This window comes from Chinchilla lanigera, unplaced genomic scaffold, assembly GCF_000276665.1.
Source record: "Chinchilla lanigera isolate Chin_1 unplaced genomic scaffold, ChiLan1.0 scaffold00007, whole genome shotgun sequence".
Taxonomy (NCBI): Eukaryota; Metazoa; Chordata; class Mammalia; order Rodentia; family Chinchillidae; genus Chinchilla; species Chinchilla lanigera.
Genome location: NW_004955408.1, coordinates 10681518 through 10707657, shown reverse-complemented (window position 1 = coordinate 10707657; position 26140 = coordinate 10681518). Strand labels below are relative to the sequence as shown.

General features: G+C 39.9%; 1 protein-coding gene across 2 annotated transcripts in view; it reads right to left on the bottom strand.

Moving 5' to 3' along the window:
* The window catches only part of Sgcd (sarcoglycan, delta (35kDa dystrophin-associated glycoprotein)), a 546765-nt gene that overhangs the window by 112451 nt on the left and 408174 nt on the right, over nucleotides 1–26140 (bottom strand). The window lies entirely within an intron of this gene.

Genomic DNA, 26140 nt, shown 5'->3' with positions numbered 1-26140 from the left:
TGGTTCTAGCATTCTTCCTACTGGAATGTCAACATGATATTTAAAGCTGTAAGAGCCATCTTCAACACATGAAAAAAAGGCCAGGAAGATTTCAGATACATTGATCTAGTCATCACAAAGCTGCCAGCAACTGTTTACCATAGGGCTTGCTCTTATGGGAAAGAATCAAGTCCCTATTTATGATTTGTTTTAGCCACCTTAAGCAAATTCTGCTTTTTGCCTCTGCGTAAGGTTCAATAGCATTCTACCCAGGACTCAGGAGACCTAAGTAAGCTGACCTTTCAAGTGGGTCATATTGTATTAGTTGCATTTCTCATTGCTGAGACAAAATACCTGAGACCCAAAGTTAATGGCAGAGAGGTTTATTTAGCTCACAGTTTGTAGAGGATTCAATCCATAATTGGCTGATTCCAAGGTAGGGTGGCATGGCAGAGGCAAATTGCAGAAGAGAAATAGTTCATGGTAGGCAAAAGGCAGGAAGGTAGCAAAGCAGTGAAGTGATGAGGTAACAATCAGCGAATAGCAAGCAACAAGCCGCTACCCTTTCTGTCCCTTATGTTTTATCCAGGCTACCCACTCTTAGCACAGATAGCATCCTTAAGCTTAGAATCACACAATGAATCAATACCACCATCACATTCTTGATCTCAGCATTATACATCCTAGTTCCAGTCATCTCTGAAAAGCCCCAGCAATGATCACATGAGGTTTGGGGGGCACATCTAGGTGGAAGCCATAACATATACCCTTTACCCAAGGGTTTTGTGTAGTAAGCCAAAAGGCCAAGAGATAAAAATCATGCTTCTTGTAATTTTATCCCACATGGAAATGTCATTTCACTGCTTGAAAGTGAGATTTGATTTTCCCACTCCCTTGCTTTACTTATGGAAAAGTATCTTTTCCTTTTTAGAGCATTAAATTTCTTTTCTTTTGTGGTACTGGGGATTGTACCCAGAACTTCAAATTGAGCTACATGCTAAGATTTTTTTACTTATTTTGAGAGAGGGTCTTGCTAAACTTCATAGTTGCCCAGGCTGGCTCCAACTTGTGATCCTACTGCTTCAGCCTCCCAATTGGTTGGGATTATAAATATAAAAGTATCACATTCTTTAAGATGCAACTCGAATGCTACCTGCATAAAGGAGCTTTCTCCTATTATCCCCCTATGCTTCCACAGTACCTCCCTCAAACCTTGGCTGGACACTTATTGCAATCTGCCTGGTGAGACATGTCACTGACTCAGTCTGCCTTTATTACCATGTAAGCTACTTAGACTCAAGACCATGTCACATGAGACATTGTGCTTTTCTAGACAAGCCGTCTGAGCTTACTATTTTGAATTTGATTTGACTTAAGCAGGAAAGGAAAATTGCAGAATTAAAAAGCTATTACAAGAGGGTCTTTAAAAGGAACTAAAAGAATGACAAGAGGGGTCTGTGTTGCTTGAAATGCACCATTTATGTGGCTGTCCAGTAAAGTAAACATTTAAGACCACAGCTATGTGGCCTCAGTGGTATGGCCTACTGACAGTGCCTCTATTTTCTCACAGCTATTTCTTATAATCTCTCCACTTCAGTGTAGTTAAATCAACAGCTCAAAGTCCAAGTGTGACAGGTCTTTTGCCTGATGAGTTCCTGCTTTCTACAACAGAGTCCCACTTTTCAGTCTGCCAATCAGGCTTAACCTATTTCTGGAGAATTGTCTATGGCTTGATAATTTTTTGAAATATTGATCTATGTTTGTTCTCCCCATATTTTTCTCCCTCTTTCACACCAAGCAAGAAGCCAGGTCTTTCATATATCCAGGATATTTGTTTTTCTGTAAAGCAAAATGTACTTTGTAATGTTTACACCTGCAAATTTTGAAAAATGCAAAGGGTTATATGTCTATCATGATAAGCCGAAAGCAGCACAATTTTATCACTGCGAAAACTTCCTCCTCCCCTTCTGTAATTAATCCATCCTCTGAGCTTCAACCTCTGCCTCCCACTGTTCTGCTGTTGTTTTGCCTTTTCTGAGATGCCATAATATGGAATAATTCAGTAGACAGAGTTTTGGGGATGACCTTTTCACTCACCAGAATACATTTGCATTTAATGATAGCAGGTTTTCATTGGATCAAAAGTAGAAACTTCAGTGAGGCAGCAGCTCTTCTGGCTTTTTAAAAAGCCTAACCTTGGTGGAGAATGTGATGGCTGTCCTATGGGGAAGGGAGAGGAGTGCTGTGGAAGCTGCCAAGGAAAGGGTGGGGTTTCCCTCTCACTTAGACAACTTTAGAAATCTAGGGTCCTCGGAGGACCAGTTACCATTAGAGAGGTGGCAACCTCTCAGCACGGATGGGTATGTTTTGCCCATAGGAGGCAAGACCTGTGACACAGGGGAATACCATCCTAGCAAAGACTCTCGAGCTGTCTCTATGTCACTGAAGTTGAGAGTAGACATATTTTAAGTAACCAGCCAGGCCAGGAAACTAGATCTCACAGCTGGTCTTAACGGATCACTGATTAGAAGGCCTGGTCATATTTTCTTGCCATTCTGTATGCTACCTTAATTATTGGAGGACCCTGTAATGACAGAGTGGAATGTGTGCTATTGTGGTAGCTAATAAACAGATGGAAGGAATAAAAGTCATAGTATTTAGTGAAATGTAATGACTGCTTACTATTTGCCAGACTTTTTTTTTAAAAGCACTTCAGAGATTAACTTGTTTAACTCACACTGTACCTCCATGCACAATACTGTGGTGTCCCTGCTTCTAGATGAGGAAACTGCAGTATAGAAACATTTCACAGAGAATGGTGCAAGAACCAGGATCTAAATACAGGCACATCTAGCTGCACAATCCAGGTTTGCAGCTCCCTGCTAAATGTGACAGTTTTTCAACTCTGAATTTGAAAATTATGCTTGAGATGTATAAATTTCCTTCTCCAGGAAAAGACCATCACAGAATCACTCAGTTGGTGCACATCCTGTTTCACAGTTAGCTTCTCTGTTGAAGAGCCATCCAGGTGGAACTATTAGAAATGCCACCTGATCACACCTGACCAATCAGATTCTAATTTATGATGTAAATCTAAATACAGAGGACAGTGTCAAGGGATAACTGGTACTAGACAACAACACCTAATATTTACTGAGAATCACAGAAGTCCTCTTACCAACACTGTCCGTTTAATCTTCCATAATAGATCTCAGATAAGAAATGAATAAAACTAGTCCCAGAGCTCACATTTTTAAGTTCCTTACATAGATTTGGAGCTGGCAGCCATGTTGAAAAAGGTAGCATCTCCTCAAAGTAGGAAAAAAAGTCCCTCTTCAGAAACAGAGGAAAGATCTCCATTCTAGAAGCTTCCATCTTAGTTACTTTCTCATCCCTGAGACACAATATCCAACACTGCCAAATTAAAGGAGGAGGTTTAATTTGATTCACAGCCTGTAGACTTTTTTTCAGTCAATAGTTAGCTGGTTCCAAGGCAGGGCAGCATGCAGAGGGGCATGGCAAAGGAGAAAGAGCTCATGGCATGCTGGTGGAAGGAGAAAGACACCAAAGGAGGAAGGAAGGAGCAAGACCCTCCAGGCCACGCTCCCAGTTTCCCACCTTTTCCCACCAGGTCACCTCCCAACATCACACTAAGCTGTAAACTTATCAGTGCAGTAATCCACAAATATATATCCTTCCTCCATGACCTAATCATTCCCAAGCACTCCACCTGTGAGCATGTGAGGCTTTGGGAGGTGTATCTGGATATAAACCATAACAGCTTCCTTCTCTGCTGCAGATTTAATAATACTTGGCTGAAGGTAGATTAATTGCTCATGAGTTATCATCTTAGAAATTTGTGATGAGCACTCTTATCTTTTCCATGACTTAGCTAGGGTACATTCTGGCTTTTGTGAAAACAAACATGCCCCTTTATACAGTGGTACCTCAGTTTATGAACTTAATTTGTTCTACAGTTTTGGAAAAGTTGGCCACATTTGTGTTTGTATGGGAAAGATGGCCACAGTCATGTTTGTCATCCAATCAGAGTTTGCAAAAAAACAAAAGCAAAAACAAACATGAAACTTTGCCAAATGCTGTTTCTGAACCAAATTGTTCCAAATACAAGTGTATGTGAACCAATGTACCACTGTACCTCCTAAACATGTCTCTGTGATCATTTTCTTTAAATGTCCCCACCACCTCCTTACATCTACGTCTAATCCTCCAGGGGATCTGGATTCCCTTGTGCCAGAAGTTAGCCTCTTTCAGTGAATGAAAGGCTCTCAAACATTGTAGAGGTTCTCTAGTTACCTCAGTTGGCTGTGTGATTTAAAGCTTTGGCAATTGTAATCGTCTTCAGCTCCCATTTCTTTTTGCCTCCATTGTTTCATGAAAGCCACTAAAACCCTGGCTTGCTATTAACCAGGTAGGGAATATAGTTGTAGAAAGAAGACAGGACAATAAAAAGTGAAGTTTCATTTAACTGTGCCATTCACCACTGCAAATCTTCCACACTCAACAAGAAGCAAAGTCTGAAGAAAAGTCTTTAAAACAAGAAGTCACATCCTCATATGAGGCAAAGGGAAAGGGAGGAAAGGTACAGTGTCTGCCTGTTCAACAGCCTTGTGTTCCTTTTGATACAAGAACAATTATGAGCTGCATGAGGTGGTGCACACTTGTAATCCCAACACTCTGGAAGACTGACACATGTCTAAACCCAGCCCGGGCAAGTTAGCAATTTAGCAAGATCCTGTTTCAACATAAAAATAAAAAAGGGTGTGTGTGTGGGGTACTACAGTACAAAGACACTGTGTTCAATCCCCAGTACCACAAAAAGGAAGAGTATTATTCTTTTATTGTCTTGCTTGTACCTCAATACAAAAGGCAAAGTGACTCAGACAGGCCAGTCAGAATATCTGGTTCCCTAGAGCAAGCAAATAGTCCAAGGGTATGTCACCCAAAGAGGGCTCGTCAGTTCTTTTTAAGGACTGAATGGTTACCTGAATAAAGGTGTTTTTAATGCCTCCTTCTGATATGTCTGCTGAGGAGGTGCCTCTGAGAAGCCTTGTCAGAGGGAGAGACATTAGAAGCATCACAGTTGGTGACATCTTGATTTCCCAGTTACATAAAATAGCAATTTACCATTTACCAATTTTTCCTTTAAACCAGATTAGCTTGGTTTTTTTCTCACTAGCTAACAGAAGCACCCTTAAGAATTCATTATTTTCCTTGTGGGGTGGAAGATTCTGTTCTGACTCTCTATCTCTAGCACTCTATGAAAACAAAGAAAACTGTTTTCAAGAGCCTACAAAGAAACTGTTTTGAGAGTAACTTTGTCACCTATAGGACTCAACATTAAACACCTGCTCAATATGAAGTGGAAATTCATAGGCATAAGAGGCTGGCCAATTTTCTCTAGTGTACAAAAGTTGTGAAAACAGGTATGTTCCAATGTGCTTTTGTGTAAGACTTATTTGAGAGCATTTAGCATCTCTCTCATCAACTGAAGGGCAAGCACATTTTCATGAACCTCTTACAGTGTTTTCCTTTATCCCTACACACAGCACCAATATCAGATAGTAAAAAAAAAAAATCCAGGTCTGAGAAATCTGAATTATTCAGTACCAAAGAGAATATTTTCAGATGTTGAACTGATTATATTTTAAAGGAAAAAAAAACCAAGTGTCAAAACCCCTATCTGCTGAGCTTTCTATCCTGACCTGGGTACCTGCTAAGTGCATCGTGTGCTGTTTTGTCAATTCAAGTGATAGTTGATCAATACTAACCTGATGCCAGTTGATTCTTCCCTTTTGCTAAAGAGGATTAAAGGAAGGGAATACATTTCATCCTGGTCTGTAAATCCATAGCTTTAACATAAATGCATTAGCATCTCTTTTTAAATGGAATGCACTGTGTACACAGGAAGTAAAGATGAATTACCAAGTTGTCTTGAAAAAGGCATAATGAAAACATTTAAGCTTTCAAGGCAGTGCTAAGTACAACACCAACCTTCCATTGTTTTATAATATATCTCCCAGTCTCTGGGAGAGGGACTACTGTATTAACTCCCCAAATATTAGTGCCTGGCATGGGCTGAGTACTGCCCAAGGTTCTAGGGATACAGTGGATAAACAATAATAGATAATATCTATAGACCTCACAGATTGTGCCCAGAAAATTGGGCCAACACACACCTAACATACAATCTTATTCTCCTAGACTATCTTAGCTGGTTTAGGCATATTAGAGCTGGGCTGAAACAATAATTAATCTTTGACTATCATTTTACAGTTCATGGGATTTTCATGTGTACATTTTGATTCACAAACATCCATATGAAGGGAGCAGGGAAATAACCTTAAGTGACTCATTTAAGATTGAGCAATTAACACATCCAGGATTACAGTATGCTAAGAATACCCAGTGAGCTTGGGTACCCACCTCGCAGGTTATTGTAAAACATTAATGATATAATATAGGTCAAGTACATAAACCACAGCCATTATCAGTTTGCCCATCCATCCATTGACCTACCCACTTATCCAAACATCCATTCACCCATCCATCCACCAATCCATCAATCCATCCATCCACCCATCAATCCATCCATCCACCCACCCAACCATCCTTCCTTCCTTCCTTCCTTCCATCCATCCATCCATCCATCCATCCATCCATCCATCCATCCATTCATCTATCCATGAATTTATTCATCCATCTGTCCATCCATCCACCCATCCACTCGTCCACCCATCTACCCACCCACCCATCCATCCATCAGCCAACCCACTCATCCATCCACTGATCCATCCATCCATCCATCCATCCATCCATCCATCCATCCGTCCATCTGTCCATCCGTCCACCTGTCCACTTGTCTACCTGTCTACCCATCCACCCACCCATCCATCCATCAACCCACCCACTCATCCATCCACTGATCCACCCTTCCATTCATCCATCCATCAACCTACCCACCCACCCACCCACCTATCCATTCATCCATCCAACATTGATTAAGCACTTATTATGGGCCAGGCATTATAAAAGATGCTGAAGACTCAATTGTTGAACAAACCCATATTCTCACACTTCTCACAGTATAGATTTATACTCTTTGATATTTGAATTATAACAAAGTAACAAAAACATAGCCTAAACCAGGGATTGGCAAACTATAATCTATTGGCCAACATGGTTCTGCCACTTTTTTCTTTTGGGTACTAGGGCTTGAATGCAGGGGCACTCTACCGTTTAGCTGCATCTCTAGCACTTTATTTTCAGATAGGGTCTTGCTAAGTTTCCCTGGCAGGACATGAGCTTGTGATTCTTCTGCCTCAGTCTCCCTCAGTTCTGGAAATATGTGTGCATCACTCCAACACTCTGCCAGCTGTTTTTGTAGGTAAAGTTTTATTGGAATCCAGCCATACTGGTTTGATTACGTATGTTGACTATGGCTACTGTCACACTACAGTGGTAAAACTGAGAAGTTGCAACAGAGATCTTGTGGTCCACAAATCTAGCAAACTAACATGTACTATCTCCTCCTTTACAGAAAAAGATCAATGGGCATTAGTTATTAGTCTTTATATTCTCTTAGCTGTTCTACATTATGATTCCTCAAAACTGGGGTGGGAGGCAGTAATGGCACAGCTGCATAGGCCAATCAGCTTGTTTATATTGCATGACATGCCATATATGCAGAAAAGTACTATATGATTTTGCTGTTACCAATTTTCCCAGGAGAATTCTTTCTTAGTCCTCCAGAAGAGGCTGAATATCCATGTAAAAACATAGTTTAAAATTGTGAACTCACTCTTCTGGGGTTCTAGTGTTCTCTTCCAAATTACTGTCTCCTTAATGTGTCCTAAACATTATCAGCAACCCTTGGCTTCCTTATGATCTCAGGCTTGGCCTGATTTTTCCCCATTGTGTGACGCACTTGGCAGAGAACCCGGTTCCTGAATTTCTGTGCCAGAAGTTTTTGATCAGTATTACTCTGGCTTTTTTGGCTCAAGTTTTTATAGCTGATATGTTATCAGGCAGTGACAGTGTCTTGAAATATTATTTTGTGTCAGTTTTTTAGTATTCATCTAAGTGTCAACTTGAAGGAAACATTCAAGAATCTAACAAGAACAGTGGTTGACTATAAGCATACATTTGGCACTTTACCTGTATTCCCTTATTCAATCGTTCTAACAAACCAGGAGTTAGATACTATCATTATCTCCATTTGCAGAAGAAAGTGAAGTTTTGAGAGACTTAATTTTTATGATAAAATAGTTACATTTATTGAGAAATTAGCATATATGACTATGAGAATGCAATATCAACCCAATCATACATACAAAGCTCAGTAATGTTACCAACTTGCTTATACTCCCTCCTCTACAGTATTGTGTTACAGCACCATGACTCTATTAAAACTTGTTTGTGGTCAAGAAGATGTGTTCTTAGGGTATACGCTTGCAGCCTATCCTATCTCCTTCCTTTTCCTCCTCATCAAATCAAATATGGTGCCTGCATGTAGTTCTCTCACTGAGTAGACAATTGTACATCCTGGTGATGTTTACTTCTTTTCTGTCATTTGGTGAATAGAACTGTAGAAGGAAAAGTCAAAAATTGGTATGATAATGTTGTCTGATCAAATATGAATGAATAGTAAGCACTCAAGGATGTCTGATCCAATGCTTCTTTACTGTCTCTTATTTTTAAAACAAATCCCATCCCCGTTCTGCTTGGAAATGAGATAAATCTTGGAACTTCCATACACATAAAAATAATCTCTAAAGGAGAAGTTACCAACAGTTCTGGATTTTCCAAAGACAGTTGCATCTTCAGCTTCCAAAGTACACTTCCCATCATAGGTTTTGAAAATTGGATAAAGTCAGTCTTGGCTCTTACTACATTTTTATAGGTGATGGGATATGGTCTCCTCACATTGCACGTTTTGTTTCTAAACTTTACCAAGAAGTTACATAGCTTGAAAATATAGTGTTACTACCAGAACCTATAAATTATTGTTTAGGTTTTTAAAAAAACTACACATTGTAGAACCGTTGCTGTTAAAATATTCTAATATTGGTGCTCTCATATTGATTTCCTACCAAACTTACTAGGTGACTCTAACCCTTTTAACTGTTCTGGGTTCAATGCTTGCATCTATTAAACAGGCATTATCCACTGCCCAATCCATGGTTCAGATTTATCATGAACACTAAGTAAAAGGTAAATTAGCTCTTCAACCTACAGAGCAAAGTACAAATGCCAGTGACAAATGGAAACACTTGGGGAATTCTTCCTCAGGTGGCCTTAAAGTGAGAAGACTAAGCTGAATATGATTGATTTAAAATTAAAAACAACTATCTAGATCTCTTAATCTCTTTCTATTATATTTTCTCATACATCACACAAAAAAATCTCATTCCAAAGCCCAATTTTAGGGGCACTGGACACTAATAAATCAATAATCCCAGGCTCATTTCTTTGAACCTTCTTACTCAAGTAATGCAAAAATGCTCACAGATTTTCATGACAAATGGAAACAGCTTAAAAAGACATTCACTAAATGGATGGAGCTGGCAGTTTCCCTAATCCCTCAGAGCAAAGAACTGTTTAAGATGCAGAGACCCCACCAAAATTATTCTCTCACAGGGCAACTGATCATGACTTAAGGAATCATTTCAGAACTGGGTCCAATCAGCCTTAAGGAAAGAGAAGGAAATTTCACCCATTTCAGCACAATGCACAGTTTTAAAGAAACAAATCAAACTATGAGATCAAATACCTTTTACCATAGGAAACTATGAGGCATGTAACCCAGAACTTAGCCTGTACCATTTGCTTTTAGTGCTAGAGCCCAGGCCTTGTGCATGTTAGTCAAATGCTTTCTACCACCGAGTAATATCTTTAGCCCTAGTCTTTTTAAAGGCCTAGTGTCTTAGTCACTTTGTCTTCACTAGGGCACAGTACCTGTCACCCACAAGGTAAAAGACAAATTTATTTTTGCTCAGTTTGCAGACATTTTGGTTGACAGTCAGCTGGTTCCCAGCTAGGGCAACATGGCAGAGGGGTATGGCCAAGGAGAAATAACTCATGGCATGGTAGTCAGGAAGCAGAGAGAGACAAAAGGAGCAGAGAGAGAGAGAGGAAGAGAAAGAGAGAGAGAGAGAGAGAGAGAGAGAGAGAGAGAGAGAGAGAGAGAGAGAGAGACCTTTCTAGGACATGCCCCCAGTGATCCACCTCCTAACATTACATTAGCCATAAACTCATGGGTGGACTAATCCACCAGTGAATGTCATGCCCTCATAATCCAGTCTTCTCCCAAAGCCCTACCTGTGACCACATAAAGCTTTGCAGGTATATCTAGATATAAACCATGTCTTGCTTTCCTCATTTCTGAGATAAAATATCTGACAACCAAAGTTAAAGGCAGAAAGGTTATTTCAGTTTACAGTTTGTAGAGGTTTTCAGTCCATAGTTGGCTGGCTCCAAGACAGGGCAGTATGGTGCAGTGACATGGCACAGGAGAAACAATTCATGGTAAGATAGGCAGGCAGGAAGCATCAAGCAGAAAGCTTCCCTTTCCCTTTCATCCCATTCAGGTGTTATGGTTTGTGTCTGGGTGTCCCCCCAAAGCCTCATGGGGTCGTGGGGCAGGCTTTTAGAGTTTGACTGATTATGGGTATGAGAGCTACACGCCCCTGGGGTGGATAGTTTGCATATGTAAGGGAGAGGAAAAGGGTGCTTGAGGCCATTCCCGGCTTTTGTTTTTTTTGTTGCTTTGCTGTGTTCTGCTGCCAGGAGCTGTAGCTCTCTGCCATGTGCCACTCTGCCTTGTAATCTGCCAAGTATGGACTGAAACCTCCACAAACTGTAAGCAAAATAAACCTTTCCTTCCTTAATTTTGGGCATCAGGTATTTTGTCCCAGCAATGAGAGAAAAGTAACCAAGACATCAGGCTACCAGCCTTTGGGGTGGTGCCACCCATACACAAATTGGGCCTTTCTGTTATCCACATGCAGAACTATGCTACACCAATCAGTGGACTAATTAGTACTATACACCTTTAGTCCATATTCACACACCCTTAATCCTAGTATCCCACACTCTAGATCCAGCCAGCTCAAAAAATCTACTGTGTGAGAGTATGAGGCTTGCAGGGGACATCTAGATACAAGCTACAACAACCATAACACCCAGGATGACTGGTCCAGCTTTCTTTTTGCTTCAATCAGAGCAGGTTTTCTTTGCAGAGAAAAAGCCCTGATTCTCAATGAAAAGAGGAAATTAAGCCCTAAGTGATGTTACAAATGTAGTGTATACAGCAAAATTAAATATCCAGTAGATGTTTAAGAAATGTCACTATTGTTGTAAATCCCTTTGAAAGTCGATTTCAGCTATAAGATTATATGAGTAAAGGAACTGTTGTACTGTATCAAGTAGAAACAGATCTGCCTCTCCTGGGCTTTTCCATTTATCAGTTCAACAACAAAAATAGTGTGTTTATGCTGCTCCCATGGGAGGTAGGGATTCAAACCTCTAGTTGTGTCACTTCTGTTTTCTCTCTCCAAAGAACCTTCCCCTGGAGAGCGCTCATCTGGAGTTCCTTGTTTCTGCCACTATTTTGAAGCCAACAATCAGGCTAAAGAGACAGCAGGCTCACACTTACCAGTGGTTAACAATAATTGTTCACCTGCTGTGTGCATGGCCTGACACCAGGCACTGAGAGGGAGAAAGAATTAATCTAAAACCTCAAGAAATGGGAAAGTAGGATACATAAACTTCTAAGGGGTGAGAGGGCACAGAGCCAGGGACATAGAAATGCATTTACAGTAGTACTTCATTAATGTTCTATATACCCATCCCCTGGCCCACAATTTCTCAACCACAACACTTACAATTTAGAGCTGCAGTTTGTTAACTCTTTGCTATTGGTGAGCTGTCCTGTGTATTGTAGTATGCTGGGAAGCGTCCCTTCCCTCCCCCAATTAGATACCAGTGGCACTGCCCACCTTGAGATATAATCAAAGACATCTTTAGGCTTTGCCAAGTACCCCTGCCCCAAATGACCCTACTGAGAATCACTATTTGGATCCATGGTACTGTAACATCTTCCTGCCAACTCCAGGCTAACCCTGTCACAGGTTCCAAATAAGGAGCAGGCCCCTCACATGGTCTAAAATAATGCAGACATAGTTCAGGATTTTGAATCATATCCTGGTCTTGCTATATTCTGGCTGACTCCATGCATAATGAATGCATGTAATAGGTGCTCACTAAGCATTTACATTAATTAAGATAAGGAACTTCACCTGTGGACAGAGGATCCCAGGGATTCATAGACAGAATTCAGCCAGTCTATGAACTTTTACAGAGAAGATTTTACATTTTCCTTTTCACTAATCTCTAAATAATAGCTAGTAATTCTTTTCATCAGAATGTTGGAAATAATATACAGTAATTATTACTCAAATTATATCACCAATAAGTTAGACCATAGGTTATTTTACATCACAGTCAATTTGTTACATAGAGCAAAATATTATTTATCCTCATCGCTACTTTCAAATGGTGGTAGTTATTAGACTTATAATTAGATCTTTAAATATGTTTAACAAAGACAAACACCTTTTATTATATCATCAAGTTCTTTTTTATATGGTGATAATTGTCTATAAGGAGTTTTAGTAATTTGGATCTTTGATGCATTTCATTCTGGGAAGGGTATATCTACTTGACAAAAGGGTTCATGGCAAAAAATAAGGGAAGAACCCCTGCTTTAGAAAGATCATCTAATGTAAACTGAGAATCTGTTATTATTTGGATCTAAAATGTGCTCACACAATCTTATATGTTCATGGGAGGGACTTTTGAAAGGTGATTTGATCATGGGCCTCTATACTCCTCAGTGGATTACTTCATTGATGAGTTCACAGTTTTATGTGCTGTTAGGATGTAGGCCCTGGTTGAAAGAATTGAATAACTGGGGGCATGACCTGGAAGGGTGTATCTAGAAATCTTTCCTATTTTTCTCCACCTATTTGCAATAGGTTGAGAATCTTTCTCCTGGTCTGGCCTTCTTATTTGCTGTTTCTGATTTGGAGCCACATTACCATGGACTGCACCCTCTGAAAACATGAACCAAGATACACCTCTCCTTAAATTGTGGGTATCAGGTATTTTGTGCCAGAAATGGGAAAGTTGACCAATATAGAATCATAGTTAAGTTCTCTGGATCAAATAAGATGGTAGAAGAAGAAATTATAAGCATCTAGACCTAACTAAATGCTACAATGCACATGTGATCATATATTTAATTCCCTAGGATTTCATTAGCACTTGTCTATTATTAGTTCATTTATAATTTGTAGTAATACAGACTTTACCCAAAACTGGCTTCTCTCATTTGTATAACTGCTCTGTCTTGGAACTATGTAAGGAAAGGAAGACAGGACTAAGGTGGAAAGAGAAAGTAGAAGGGGGCCATTTAATAGAGATCTAGTTTAAGTATTGTCCTACAATTCATTTTTTATTGTTGCAGTGTTCAGGACACAGGACTACATTTTCAAACTACCATTCAGTTTACAGGACTGTATCACAAGATCAAGCGTGGTTTTTGATGTCATTTCTTCCAGTGGGAACAGCTTTTGTGGCTTTCCCCATCTCCAGGAGTGAATGTGAATCAGTGCTCAGTAGAATCTTTCCTCAAGATTTCAATAGTTCTAATTCTGGGGGCCACTTGCTTGGTGAATTCCTCTAGTCCATTTTCAGATCTTATAGACCGGAATAAATACCCAACGGTAGGCACAGTTCATGCCTTTAAAGCCAAGGCCCTGGTCCCTTTCTTGGCTCCACCAGAAATCTTTGATCACAATTTTCTAATAAGAGACATATTTTTCGAATCCTAAGAGGAAGAACTAAGGCAGAGGAACTTGCTCAGGCTCTCATGCAAGGACACCCTCATTAAACATACAACTGAACCACTGGAGCCTGAACTCTTCCAATAACCAGTCAGCCAGACAGATCAGAAGTCAAGAGGGAAAGTCATTTTCCCTGGCAGCTGAGATGCATTTAATAGCCAAAGCAGAAAAGCACATTACCTTCGTTCATAGCTCACAGGCATCCTGCATATTGATTTCATATTGGCTCTCTCCTTTGTTTGGTTAAATGCAATCTCTCCCACAAGCCCATGATACAATACTAGTGTGTTCTGACCTCTGATCAGCTCATGTCAAGCAACTTAATGGGAACAACAACACACTGCATTCAGTGCTCATCAAATATGCCTGGGCTCACTCCAATCAGGATATTCCTGCCCTTTCACATACACTGGGCTTGTTTCCTGAAGGCTGAGAGAAAAGAAGAGAAATCTGAACTATTTGCAAGCTTTATGAGTGCTATAGAGCAGGATACCTGATGTTGCTTTTTTATTGTTTTAATTGGGTTTTATGTATTTATTTGTTTTTTTGAGGATATCTTTTTCAATCAATGCCTGTGTCTGGTCTCACAATTATTGAGACTGTTTAAAGCATCCCTGACTAATCATCTTCAAAGTGTACTGTAAAACAGACTTTAGGTCTAGCCATTCCCCAATTTGAAGCCCTTCAATACCTTTAACATAAAGTCTAAGCAGTGTGGCATGCACACAATACTCACTAAATATTGTGGTTTTCTAATGGATCCATAAGCACATGTTCATACTACCTATCCACTACATATATATATACATATATATATATTTAGCTGACATACATAATGTATATACATATACATATATTTAAGATGTTCATGTCATGCATACAAATAAAACAAATAATATAGCAATATATATATTTGTTACTATATGCTTATGATTATTGTGGTTAAGACACACTATCCAAAAATATGATACACTGACATTCAACAAAAGAAGTTCTTTTGCCCTTTAGAAAATCATAAAACCTATGAAGGTCTCTCTGACCTTCCCCTATCCTTTTCCCCACATGTAATAGGTATCTTGCCTTATACTCAGAGGGAAGGATTGAAGACACAGATATGTCCACAGCAGCTGAGCACACAGGTCTTCTGTCTTGGTTACTTTTCTCTCATTGCTGAGACAAAATACCCAATACCCAATGCCCAAAATTAAAGAAGAAGAGGCTTATTTAGCTCACAGTTTGTGGAGGTTTCAGTCTATAATCAGCTGGCTCCAAGGCATGGTGGCACATGGCACAGGGACAACAGTTCAAGGTGGTACAAGACAACAAAAACAGCAAGAGTGCAAAAAGGGAGAGAGCAAGCCTCTTTTCCTCCCTTATACTGCATATAGGCTATCTGTTCACCCCTACACCATCTCTAACCCCTCCTCTTGCACAGGCTCAGGATGAATACTAAGTAAGGACCCTGGCTCCCTGCTGAGTCACACAATTAATCTAAACTTCTCAAGTTGACACAATGAACAACATCCTAGAGCAGGAAGGGCATGTCCTTTTCATCCCAGGATGTAGAACTGCTGAGTCACTTAGCCAAACCTCTAGCCCCCTCCAGTTGACACAGTGTATCAGCCACAACACCTCACTAACCCACTCTTGTTCTCTCACAATTCTACATGACTGCCCACTCTTTAAACCTCAGCATAAACACAGCTTTCCACATAGTTTTCCCCACTTCTTTGAGTATTCATTTCTAAAAGCTCTCAAGTCACATAAAAGGCATACTGATTAAATTTTCTATGCTTTTCTCTTGTTAATCTGCCCTGTTACAGGGATGAGCCTCCAATGGGTGAGGCAAACGTATTACTTTTCTCCTTTCTATGACATATGTGAGGGGAATCATGGTTATTTCATCACTGTTGCTTTAAAGGCAACATTACAGCTGAATGATGAGTCTGCGGGAGAACACTAACTTCTTACTCTGTAATCTATGCACAAAAACTATCCCTTTCTTACAAGATGATCTAACCATCTAACTGCTTGTCATGTTTTAAAGAATATCATCTCTTCTTCTATCCCAATATAACATCAAAAGTTCCCTTTAGAGTATAAACATAGATATTTTATGCTGATCCCCTTAGCCACTAACAGTCAATTTTTATACATTTGTCAATTAATTTTACCCAGGAAGGACTATCCCTAGCCATGCCAAGGGCACTGGAATCTGTGGAAGAAGAGCATTACGTTAGTCTTCAAACAATGCTGCTCTCTTTAAAGTTGAAAAGATAGACATTTCCAGACGCTCGCACTCAGAACCTTTTACCCGGATACCATGGTTCTCTCTTCGATTTTCCTGTTGCTTTCTCTTAACTTTTCTATATTCCTGTTGGTAAGTTCTTTTACACCCGGCAGCACTGGCCTCTCACACATCCATGCTTTCCTGGTAATGTGTTAAAAGCTAAGGCTCTTTATCCTGAACAACATTGACTGCTACAGTTTAAATAGGCAAATATCAATAAAATTGTTATAAAAATTGAACCAAATATAGATTCCAGCTGCTATTATCTGGGTTTTATCTCACTTCTGTCATTTAACTTGCTATGTGACCATGGGGAAACTGCTTTTATTTACCAGTTTTCTCATATGGAAAATGAATGTCAGAATAAAACCCAGTTCAGAGAACGATCCTGAGATCAGATATCACACATAAAGAGATCAAATGGTAGCTGGTATGGAGTGAGTGAGCAATAATACTTGTGATTGCAAACATGACCTCTCCCTTCTTGTATCTGGACACTCTTCTTGTTTTATCTTTTACCTGTGTTGGACCTTTAAAACATTTTTTTATCAGGTGATGCTTTACCAGGACTTTGAGTAACCTGTATTTTGGGTCTGCAAAAGCTGTTCCTTACTCAGCCCTTCCAACCGTGGGCTGACGAACTCTAGCACATCCCTCCAGCCTTAATCATCTCTTCCTTCAAGAAGACTTGCTTGACCTGTAAAATTAAATTAAATCGATCTCCCAAGTTCATGTTTCCAAAGTACTTTGGGCTTTGCCTCCATGTTACCTCACATTGTTTCTTGTGTAAATATTTAAAGCATCTGTCCTTCCTGCATGGCTGTGGATTTCAGAAAGGCAGCATCCTGGGGTGTGCCCTTTGGTCAGTGCAGCAGTTGGCCAGAATAAACCTCTATTAACATATACTGAATGCTATCAAATCTCTTTTGAATGGAGAACTGCTCACATTACAGCTTAAATAATGCGGAGAAGCTTCCTGTGGCTATCACTTCCTTTCTTTTCCTGAACAGTGCCAGTCCTTACATCATAAATAAGATCTGAGTCAAACTGTACTTGTCTTTTCCCTTTGACTTGCAGAATCAAGCCAATATCAAATACTCCCATTACTATTTCAGTACACCCTGCAGAGAACACTGCCACAAGGGAAAACCCCAGGAGGCTCCAGCAGATCTCTGAAACATGTCCTTAACTCCAGCTTTGGGGGAAGTAAGCAATTCCTGTTTGCTATATGCTGATAATGACAATCTTTTCCCCAAAAAGAAATCCAAATGTGCTCGTTTGCTGGAAGAGGCAATGTCTGCTCATCCTACGTCCTCTGTCACAGTGGCTGTGCTCAGGGTCCAGCTATTCCTGTTGCATACAATCCTGGCATTCTCTCCTTTGCTTCTGCTAAGTCACATTCCACCCCCTTTCCGTACAGTCACCCTTAGCTCTCCTCTAGGAAGCTTCTCCCCATCAACATGGCAGGCCAGTTGGATCTCCTATCTGGCTTCCAGCACTTATTATCTAATGCTTTTAGCACAGACTGTAGCGAAGTTCTATCTTACATTTTTGTTGAAGTTTTTTAAAGAAATTAATTTATTTTATTTTAGAGAATAAACATAATAAAAACATTAGAGACAATACATAATTTCAAACAAACAAGGTGATAGGAATTCAGCAATGGTTGTTATATTGCATATTGTTGTCTTCAAAGTAGTTTTTCAGATTACCAGATATAAGCATCTAAAACTGGTCAAAAAACTTAAGCATTAAATGTTCCTTTCAATAAACCAATAGAAATTAGTAGTACAATTATCTTAGCTATCTTGTGTGTGTATATGTATGTGTGTGTGTGTATATATATATGTACTGTTTTCTCTTTCTTTTTTTCTGCTTTCTCCCATCCCAGTTGTTCTTTCCCTTTGTGCAGTTTCTTTCCCTTTCACAGTATCTATTGCTAAAGTTTTTAAAAATACTTATTACTATGTATCATTTCACTGAGTGTGTACCTTGTCCTCACTGAGTGTGTACTTTGTCCTCATTACTAGACTATAACCCATCCGAGTCCATTTTTGGAGGCATTTTTCTTCAGTGTCCTTAATGTCCACAATGAATGTGGTTGGAGACAGTTGAACAGCAGGTGCTCAGTAGGAATTTGCAAAGGGATAACAAGAATAGGCATAAATATTTTTGGCACCAATTGTGTGCTTGCTTTGGTGATGAGTACTTCACATATATGATGTAGTTGCTCTTATCCACATTTTACAGATGGGAAACCTGAGGATTCCAGAGACTTAGAAACTCATCTGAAATTGTACCATCAGAGTTAGAAGTAGAATGCAGGCAGTCTGTGTCCGAATCTGATGTTAACTTAACCATTCTACAATCTAGTCTCACTGCCTTTCTGGAGAAAGGTGGGTATTTGTTTCTATTCCAGGTCCCTAAGGGATCGAGATATTTTCTTTTCTCACCCTATTTCCCTTGTTGGCATTCACCCTTACTATGTTACTATTTCCAGGGAAAAGAGAGTGCAAAAGGAGTTAAGATTAGAAGAGCACATGGTGGAAGCGTGTGCAAGAGGGAGTGGAAAAGCCTAAGGAGCTTCAGATAATACTTTAATACAATACTTTAATATAATTAAGTAAGCAAATAAAATTTAAATTCTTCTGATAAACAGAATAAAGTTCATTTCCTTCCCTATTCTGTACACTGAGAGCTCTTTATTCATATTGTCATCTCATTAAATTCCTCATGTCACTGTGGAATATGAACAGTCCCTTTGTCTTCTACTGAAAGAGAAGAAAACAAACCAAAAATTCTACTCAGGTGGCTTTTCTTGGAATAAGAATATTCTGCAACAGTCAATATAATTAATAACAAAAGAGACGGCAGAGCTAGACTCTGGAAAGCCTCTTGACACCAAGGATGGCCAGAAAGAAACTTATCTCCTCGTTTGAATGAACTCAAACGGTGTAACTGGTGAGAAGAAAATTGAGGATAAAAACAAACCAACAGATGTCTGGAAGCAGACTGACTGGGGCTTGATAAAGAAAGCAAAATTTTGTCATTCCCACCAACACAAAACAAAACCATCTCCTTGGGAAGTGCTGTAATTGGTTCTTTCAAAGCAGCCCAGTAATGAGTCATATCAACTCTTTAATCGAATGAGGAAGACAAATGTCCATGTTGCCAGTGGTTTTCCTTCCCCCGTCTCTGGGCAGCACAGCAGGAGACAATGCGAGGGGTCAGGGAGCCTGTTCCACTGGTGCTGCTGGGACAGCTGTGGCCACTCACACACAACTGTGAACGCTCCTATTAAACCACTTTTCCCCATTGCCAACGGAAAGATGATGTGGTGCCCAGTGATCCTTCCCCCCCTGCACCAGTAATTAATTCCTTAAACTCGGGGAGTGAAGCTCCAATACTGCAGCTCAAGATGCTTACACGCATAGATTTAAATAGGTATAAAACTAGGTGATAGAATCAGCCAGGCTTCTGGGCTGGATCTTTTCAATTTTCTTTGGAGAGTTACGAGAGCTGCACTCCTGATACCATTTCAAATGAAATCCCCATTATTATTTCTCTGTTGTAGAATTGTGCTTTTTCTCATTAAGTATCCTGGCTTATTAGGTTGAGGCTGTTCATCTGAGACTCTTTTATATTTGGCTTCCTTGCTGCATTATTTATGGGAAATGTATTTTTATGATCTAATACATTATTCCTGTAAATAATAAACCAACTTTGGAATGAGGTGCCACAGAAGAACTATACAACCAGCAATTCTTTTTAAAAGAGTCGAATCCCCAGAAGTTTATCTCTGCTAATGATACCAGAGAGCAGAGAGCAGGCCTGGCAAGTTCCAGGCTTTTCTGACTTATTACCCAAACTCTATAAGATGCATAGGTTCTTGCGTCCCAAGGATCAGTGTCTGAACTATTCACTTTTCAGCAGCATCTATGAGAAATCAGGCTCCATTCTTGAACATCATCTTTCAGCCTCTCTCATGCTTCCTTACACTCATTGATGAAATACAGAGGCAAAGCGAAAGGAGAGGTGGGGAAGTTGTTTACTGAGAACCTACGTTCGGTCCAGGTGACATGAATAAGGTGACCGGCATCACATGGCCACAATATGATGAAAACAGATTATGTTATACTCTTGAACCATCCAGTTCCTTCATATTACCATGGTAGAAGGCAGGCAGGATTAGGAAAAACTGAAGAACAAGGACTAGGCTTGTGACTCCTGAAGGTGCTCCAGCAAGGCGTCCATGGCCTCTGTAAATCTGTCTGGGAGCTTCTTCAGAGTGTGAGATGAGCTGTGAGGCAGGGACTGCATGTGATAAACTCTGCTAGGGACCTGCTGCAGGGCCCCTCCTCGGCCAGCTCCTGTCTCACCATCTTTTCTGAGTCTGTGGGTGATTCTGGGACCCTCCTGAGCAGTCAGTGTCTTCTGGGGGGATTTCATGCAGCATGTTCCATTGCGTAGTGTATCTCTCCAAGGCAAAGGTCAAACTTTAAGTCCCAGTATATATAAAGCAGAACTATTCACCTCTCATCTCATAGCTTAGTGCTAATGACACTGATTATCTAAGAAGGCTCATAAGACGAAAGATATTCACAACTTGCTCACCCATGTATTAGCCAAGTTTTTTTTTTTCAATTTTTATTTTTTATTAGTAACATCTTTGCAGTACATAATAATTACCTTTCCCATGGGGAGTTGGTATGTGTACACAACATATCTTAATTTGTTTTTCATCCCCTTCCCCTCCTCTCTGACCCACTCACTCCAGCTTAATATTATTATCTCAAGATGCATCAATTTTCTTATGAATGAGTCAAGTATATTCTTTCTTATGGCAGAGTAGTACTCTATTGTGTATAAACATCACAGTTTCTTTATCCATTTTTTTCTTGATGGACGTATGGTATGTTTCCAATATTATGAATTATGCTGTTATCAACATAAGTGTGCCTGCTTCACTGAAATATGATGCCTTTAACTTATTCTGGAATATACCTAGAAAGGGAATGGCTAGGTCAAATAGAATTCTAGCTTTAGATTATTTAAGGAATCTCCATAGTGGCTGTACTAGTTTACATTCCCACTAGCAATGTAGAAAGTTTCTTTTTCCCCCACAGCCTTGCCAGCTTTTGTTATTATTTGATTTCTTCATGATAGTCATTCTTTCATGATAGTCATTCTTTTGGGAGTGAGACAGAATCTCAGTGTCACTTTAATTTGCATCTCTCCAATGGGCAGTGATGTTGAGCATCTTTTCATTTATTTATTAGATATTGTTTGTACATCTTCTTCCGAGAAGTGTCTGCTTGCTTCAGTTACCCATTTACGTGCCAAGCTTATTTTACCTCAAATGATGTTTCCCCACTTGCTCTCTCTTCTCTTTTTTTCATAGTGCAGGTCTTTGCAAAATCTCAACAAACAGTATTACAATATTCTCCTAACTCAGGGGCAGGCTCTCCTTCCCTTGTTTTTGCTATGCTGTCAGATTAGTTCTAAGGCAATGCAGTGTTCAAATTATTTCAACTCATTCATGCAACAAATATTTCCAAGCACTTACTTTGCACAGGGCACTACTCTAGACTCTGCGAAGCAAAACTTCCTGCAGCCATGAAGCTTATGCTGCAATGAGGATGATTGGGAAAAAGTAAATCAATACATGCCATGTCAGGGGGTGATCACTGCCATAAAGAGCTGTAAAGCCAAATGGAGGTTTCTGTAAACAACCAGGAAGTAGATATTTTAAGATTTGTTGGCCCTTTGATCTCTATCTCAGCCACTTAACTCTCGCCATTGTCTGCAAAAGCACCCATAGTCTGGGTGTGGTGGTGCACGATGCAATCCCAGCACTCAGGAGGCTCAGGCAGGACAATCACTGTGATCACTGTGAGTTCAAGGCCATCCTGCACTACATAGTGAGACCCTGTCTCAAAAAAGCAAACAAAAAAGCAACCATAGGCAATAAATAAATGACCATGCTTGTGTTGCAGTGACACATTATTTACATTATTAGGCAGCAGTTTTAGCCTGATTTGGCCTATGAGCCGCATTTTGCAACTCCTAATACACACAGTGGTAATAACATAGTATTTTTATAAAGGGATCTGGGAAGATTTCTTGAATCAGGTGATATCTGAGCCATTCCTGGGTCCCACAGTCTCATATGCAGCTATTATAATTTGCTACTACTGTGCCATTGATCATTATACCCTTGACTAATATTTATAATTTTGTTTTGCTAACACCTATTCCCTCTTCTGAGAACAAAACCCTGATATCCCCTTGGAGAACTGCTCTCTGCTTCATGCAGTTGCTGTTTACTCTTAGCTCTAGCAAGGTGAATGAGACACAGGCTTTACCAACCAGCACATACCATCACCTTGGTCTCAATGATTGGCTCAGGGATGGGCACAGAGTCCAAGTGAGACAATTACAGTAAAATCCAGGACACTTTTAGATTCATATTGGAAGATGGACACTTTTTCTGATCATCAGCAGAACTGAAGACAGAGTACAAGATTGGAAAGCAGAGTTGAGACATGCTAAGAGAAAGATAGTGAGTCTATATTTTGGTCTTATTCCATGAAATACCAAATTTACCACCAAATTTAGCTTGCAGCCAACTGTCCTATCAAATAAGGCAGTAAATATCCTAGGCTCTCACTTTGAGTTGGATTTATACCTCATTCAATGAAGTCAGTCCTGACTGATAAGCCTGTGCTATTCCATTCACCAAACCAGTGCTCCCTGGAGTTCCCCCCCAATCTGTACTCAAACCCTAGTTCAAATGTCCCTGTTTGACAAAGTGTAAGATTTCCCAATTCTCCTACCCACTTCAGTTGGATTCTGTAAGTACTTTATTCTATCCTTCTTAGGTTGCTGACTTCCTTGTGCTCTCAGATCTTTGCATTGTGTATCATCCCCTGTGAGGTAAGGAACAATAGCATGCTTCTCTTATTTTTATAGCATCAGTAGCAGTAATTGGGAAATATCACACACCTACACACACACACACACACACACACACACTCAAAGGATGGATACATATGCATTTAATGAATGAATACTACTAGTAATTCCCTCTTTCAGTTTAACTATCAAGTCCTAGGTTGCAACAGAGCTTCATTAAAAACTAATTCAAAAGGCTGAACATATCATCTGAGTAGTTCTAAAGAAGTAAGTTCAGCATCAGGCCACTTTCAAATTTCTATAAATTTTATGCCAATTTAAATGGCTTTAGATTTAATTAAAAATGTTTTTCAGTTGATAATAATGTAACTTGGGTAATTAGCATCAAGTGGCATCCAGAGGACATTTAAAAAACTAATCTAGAGTATAAGTAGACCTAATTATCAGTGAGAATAGCACTTGATAATTATGCTTTGTTTATAAATGCTATAAGGTCCAATTCATTGTTCAGTGAAATTGGTCATTAATGATAACCAAAGTCATGTTTTCCCTGGTGTTGAAATGAATGTGTATCTTAGATGCCCTGGCTTCTTGTGTTGCTTATTTTCTTGTGCCTTTCTAAAGGTTATTCCTATACAATATTTAATGCCTATTTTCTATAGTGAAAACTAACTATATCATGCCTCATCTTGCACACTAATTTTATGCCTTTTTGATAATTAAGTGGATAGACCTGACTATGAACCTAAATTCTTTAGTGTTAGATAGCTTTGCACCACTGAAAACCCAAGTACATAAAACATTATATTTACCTGATATGGGCATGATGGCAAGACCTGGAAGACTGAGATAATGGTGGCCTCCTAAAGAGAATTAAGGATGTGGGCTTGGAGAGGCAAAGAGTTAGGAAGAGGCATAAATTCAGGTGCAAGCAATGACACAGAAGTGATGCAAAGATCCTCATGTGAGGGAATAGAGTCCAGGATGCTGGAAATCTGAAACTAGGATTGAGAAGGCGGTTCAGGACAAATACAGACCTGGCAGTCATCTGAAATGAAGCAAATGCTGAAATCACACCTAGAACATCTGTAGATGTGGGATTTTCCATAGAAATATGAAAAGGATAAAATAAGGAGTAAGTTATAAGGGAGTCTTCACATAGGTGACCCCAAGTGTGAAACCACACAACTTACGTAGGAGAAATGTGAGAACAGCAGGCAAAAATGTCAGAAGGAGAGGATTTCAGAAACCTCTTGCACAACTGTCTCTTGCTTTCTTAGGATGCCACTGTGCTGTGCAGTTTGGAGATGCTGAAGATTGTCGTGAAACAGGATGCAGACTAGAATGGGTGAGACTGCCTCTGCTCAACCCTGACTGCCATTTGTTCTCTGTGGAACTTCAGGCAAGTTGTGGGATGACTCTGTGCCTCGGGTTGGTCACCTGTAACTGAGGATGACAAGCTTATGTGCTTCTCCTGAGACTGTTTTCAGGACGAAGTACATTTCTCCAGGGTAAGTGATGACTTTAACACTTTGCATAGAGTAAACATTTGTGTGTTAGCTGTGTTTATAGCATAGCTTTGATGGGTTTCTGTGGCTGAAACAGAACCTATTCTCATCTAAAAGTAATACAGAGTTGCTCCAAAATAACTTCCCTGTGATTGTCTTACCTTAGTGGTGTACAAACATTACTGAGTGTCAGAATCGCAGCAACATCTTTCTGACTCCACCAGAGTTTCAGTAGGTCTAGGAATCAGCATGAGTTTGCCCCTCTAAGAAGTAGCCCACAGCTCAGCTCTCCATCCAAGAACCACTTTCAGGACCAATTATCATAGTGAGTGGGAAGAAGCCCAATAATATTGGAAATCAACCATGCCTTTAATTCCTCCATTACCAAATTCCAACTTGAGAACACATATATGAGATCTTTACCTGCACACAGGGCAGTGTGGTACTTCCAAGATTTATTCTGGCCCCAGCTGTGTTGAGGAAATGTACTTGTATGGATTTATCTGATACATGAATACCCCTATAAAGTTCTAAGCTGACATCTTTTGTGATTGCACAAAGGTTGAAGAAAATTTCAGGTCTCCATGGGTTCTGTGAAGCACAAGTTGACCAACAGAATCCCCATGGCCAACAAAACAATAGCAGGCATCGAGTGCTTACTGTGAGATTCACTCTCCACTCACCCACCGTGCCATTTTGTTCTTCCAAGTGCTGAGAGCCAGACACACGGGGCAGTAAAAGGATACCTAGAAAAGTGGAGTCACAGTTCCCAGGCCACAGTAGACAAGTGAGAGCAACAAGTATTTCAAGCTGGAGCTAACTATAAAGCTTGTGCTTAATTATTCAACTCTTTCTTCTCTCTTTCCCCAAGAGAGACATGCATAAATCTGCTAGCAATAACAGCACCCTCCCTACACTTTATTTATGTCTCCCTCACCTTGTCATATCTTCCCCAGGTGCTAAGTTTCCAGATAACTGAACCATTCTTTAAGAGCCATGGCTTCTAAGTCTTTTGCCATAGTAGTCAAAGTTCCTTGGGTATGCTGACAATTGTCACTGTCTCAGAAACTGAAGAGGTGGGCGTCATTATACAGAGATTGTGTGTGTGTGTGTGTGCGCGTGTGTGTATGTGTGTGTCAAGAACGATTGAACCCAGAGCCTTCTGCATGCTAGGCATATCTCTACCACTGAGCTACATCTTCAGCCCAGAGAAGAATTTTATAAATTGTTCTGAGCCCATGAGTACAGCCATCACATCCAAAAGGCATTATTATTTTAGTCTCTTACAGCTTATCCCTGTCCACTGACCAGCAACTAAAACAAATGATTTTTACATAATACTTGCTGATATCTACTAGGATATTCAATCATTCTTTATTTTGTTCCTTCTTTTTTGCTTTAGACAGATGGAAATTAAAGCTTAGAAAAGAAAGCAGACTTGGATAGAGTCACTTGGATCCTAAAAGAGAGCAATGACTCACACCCAGCTATATCAGATGCTACCATGAAATATGCATCCATAT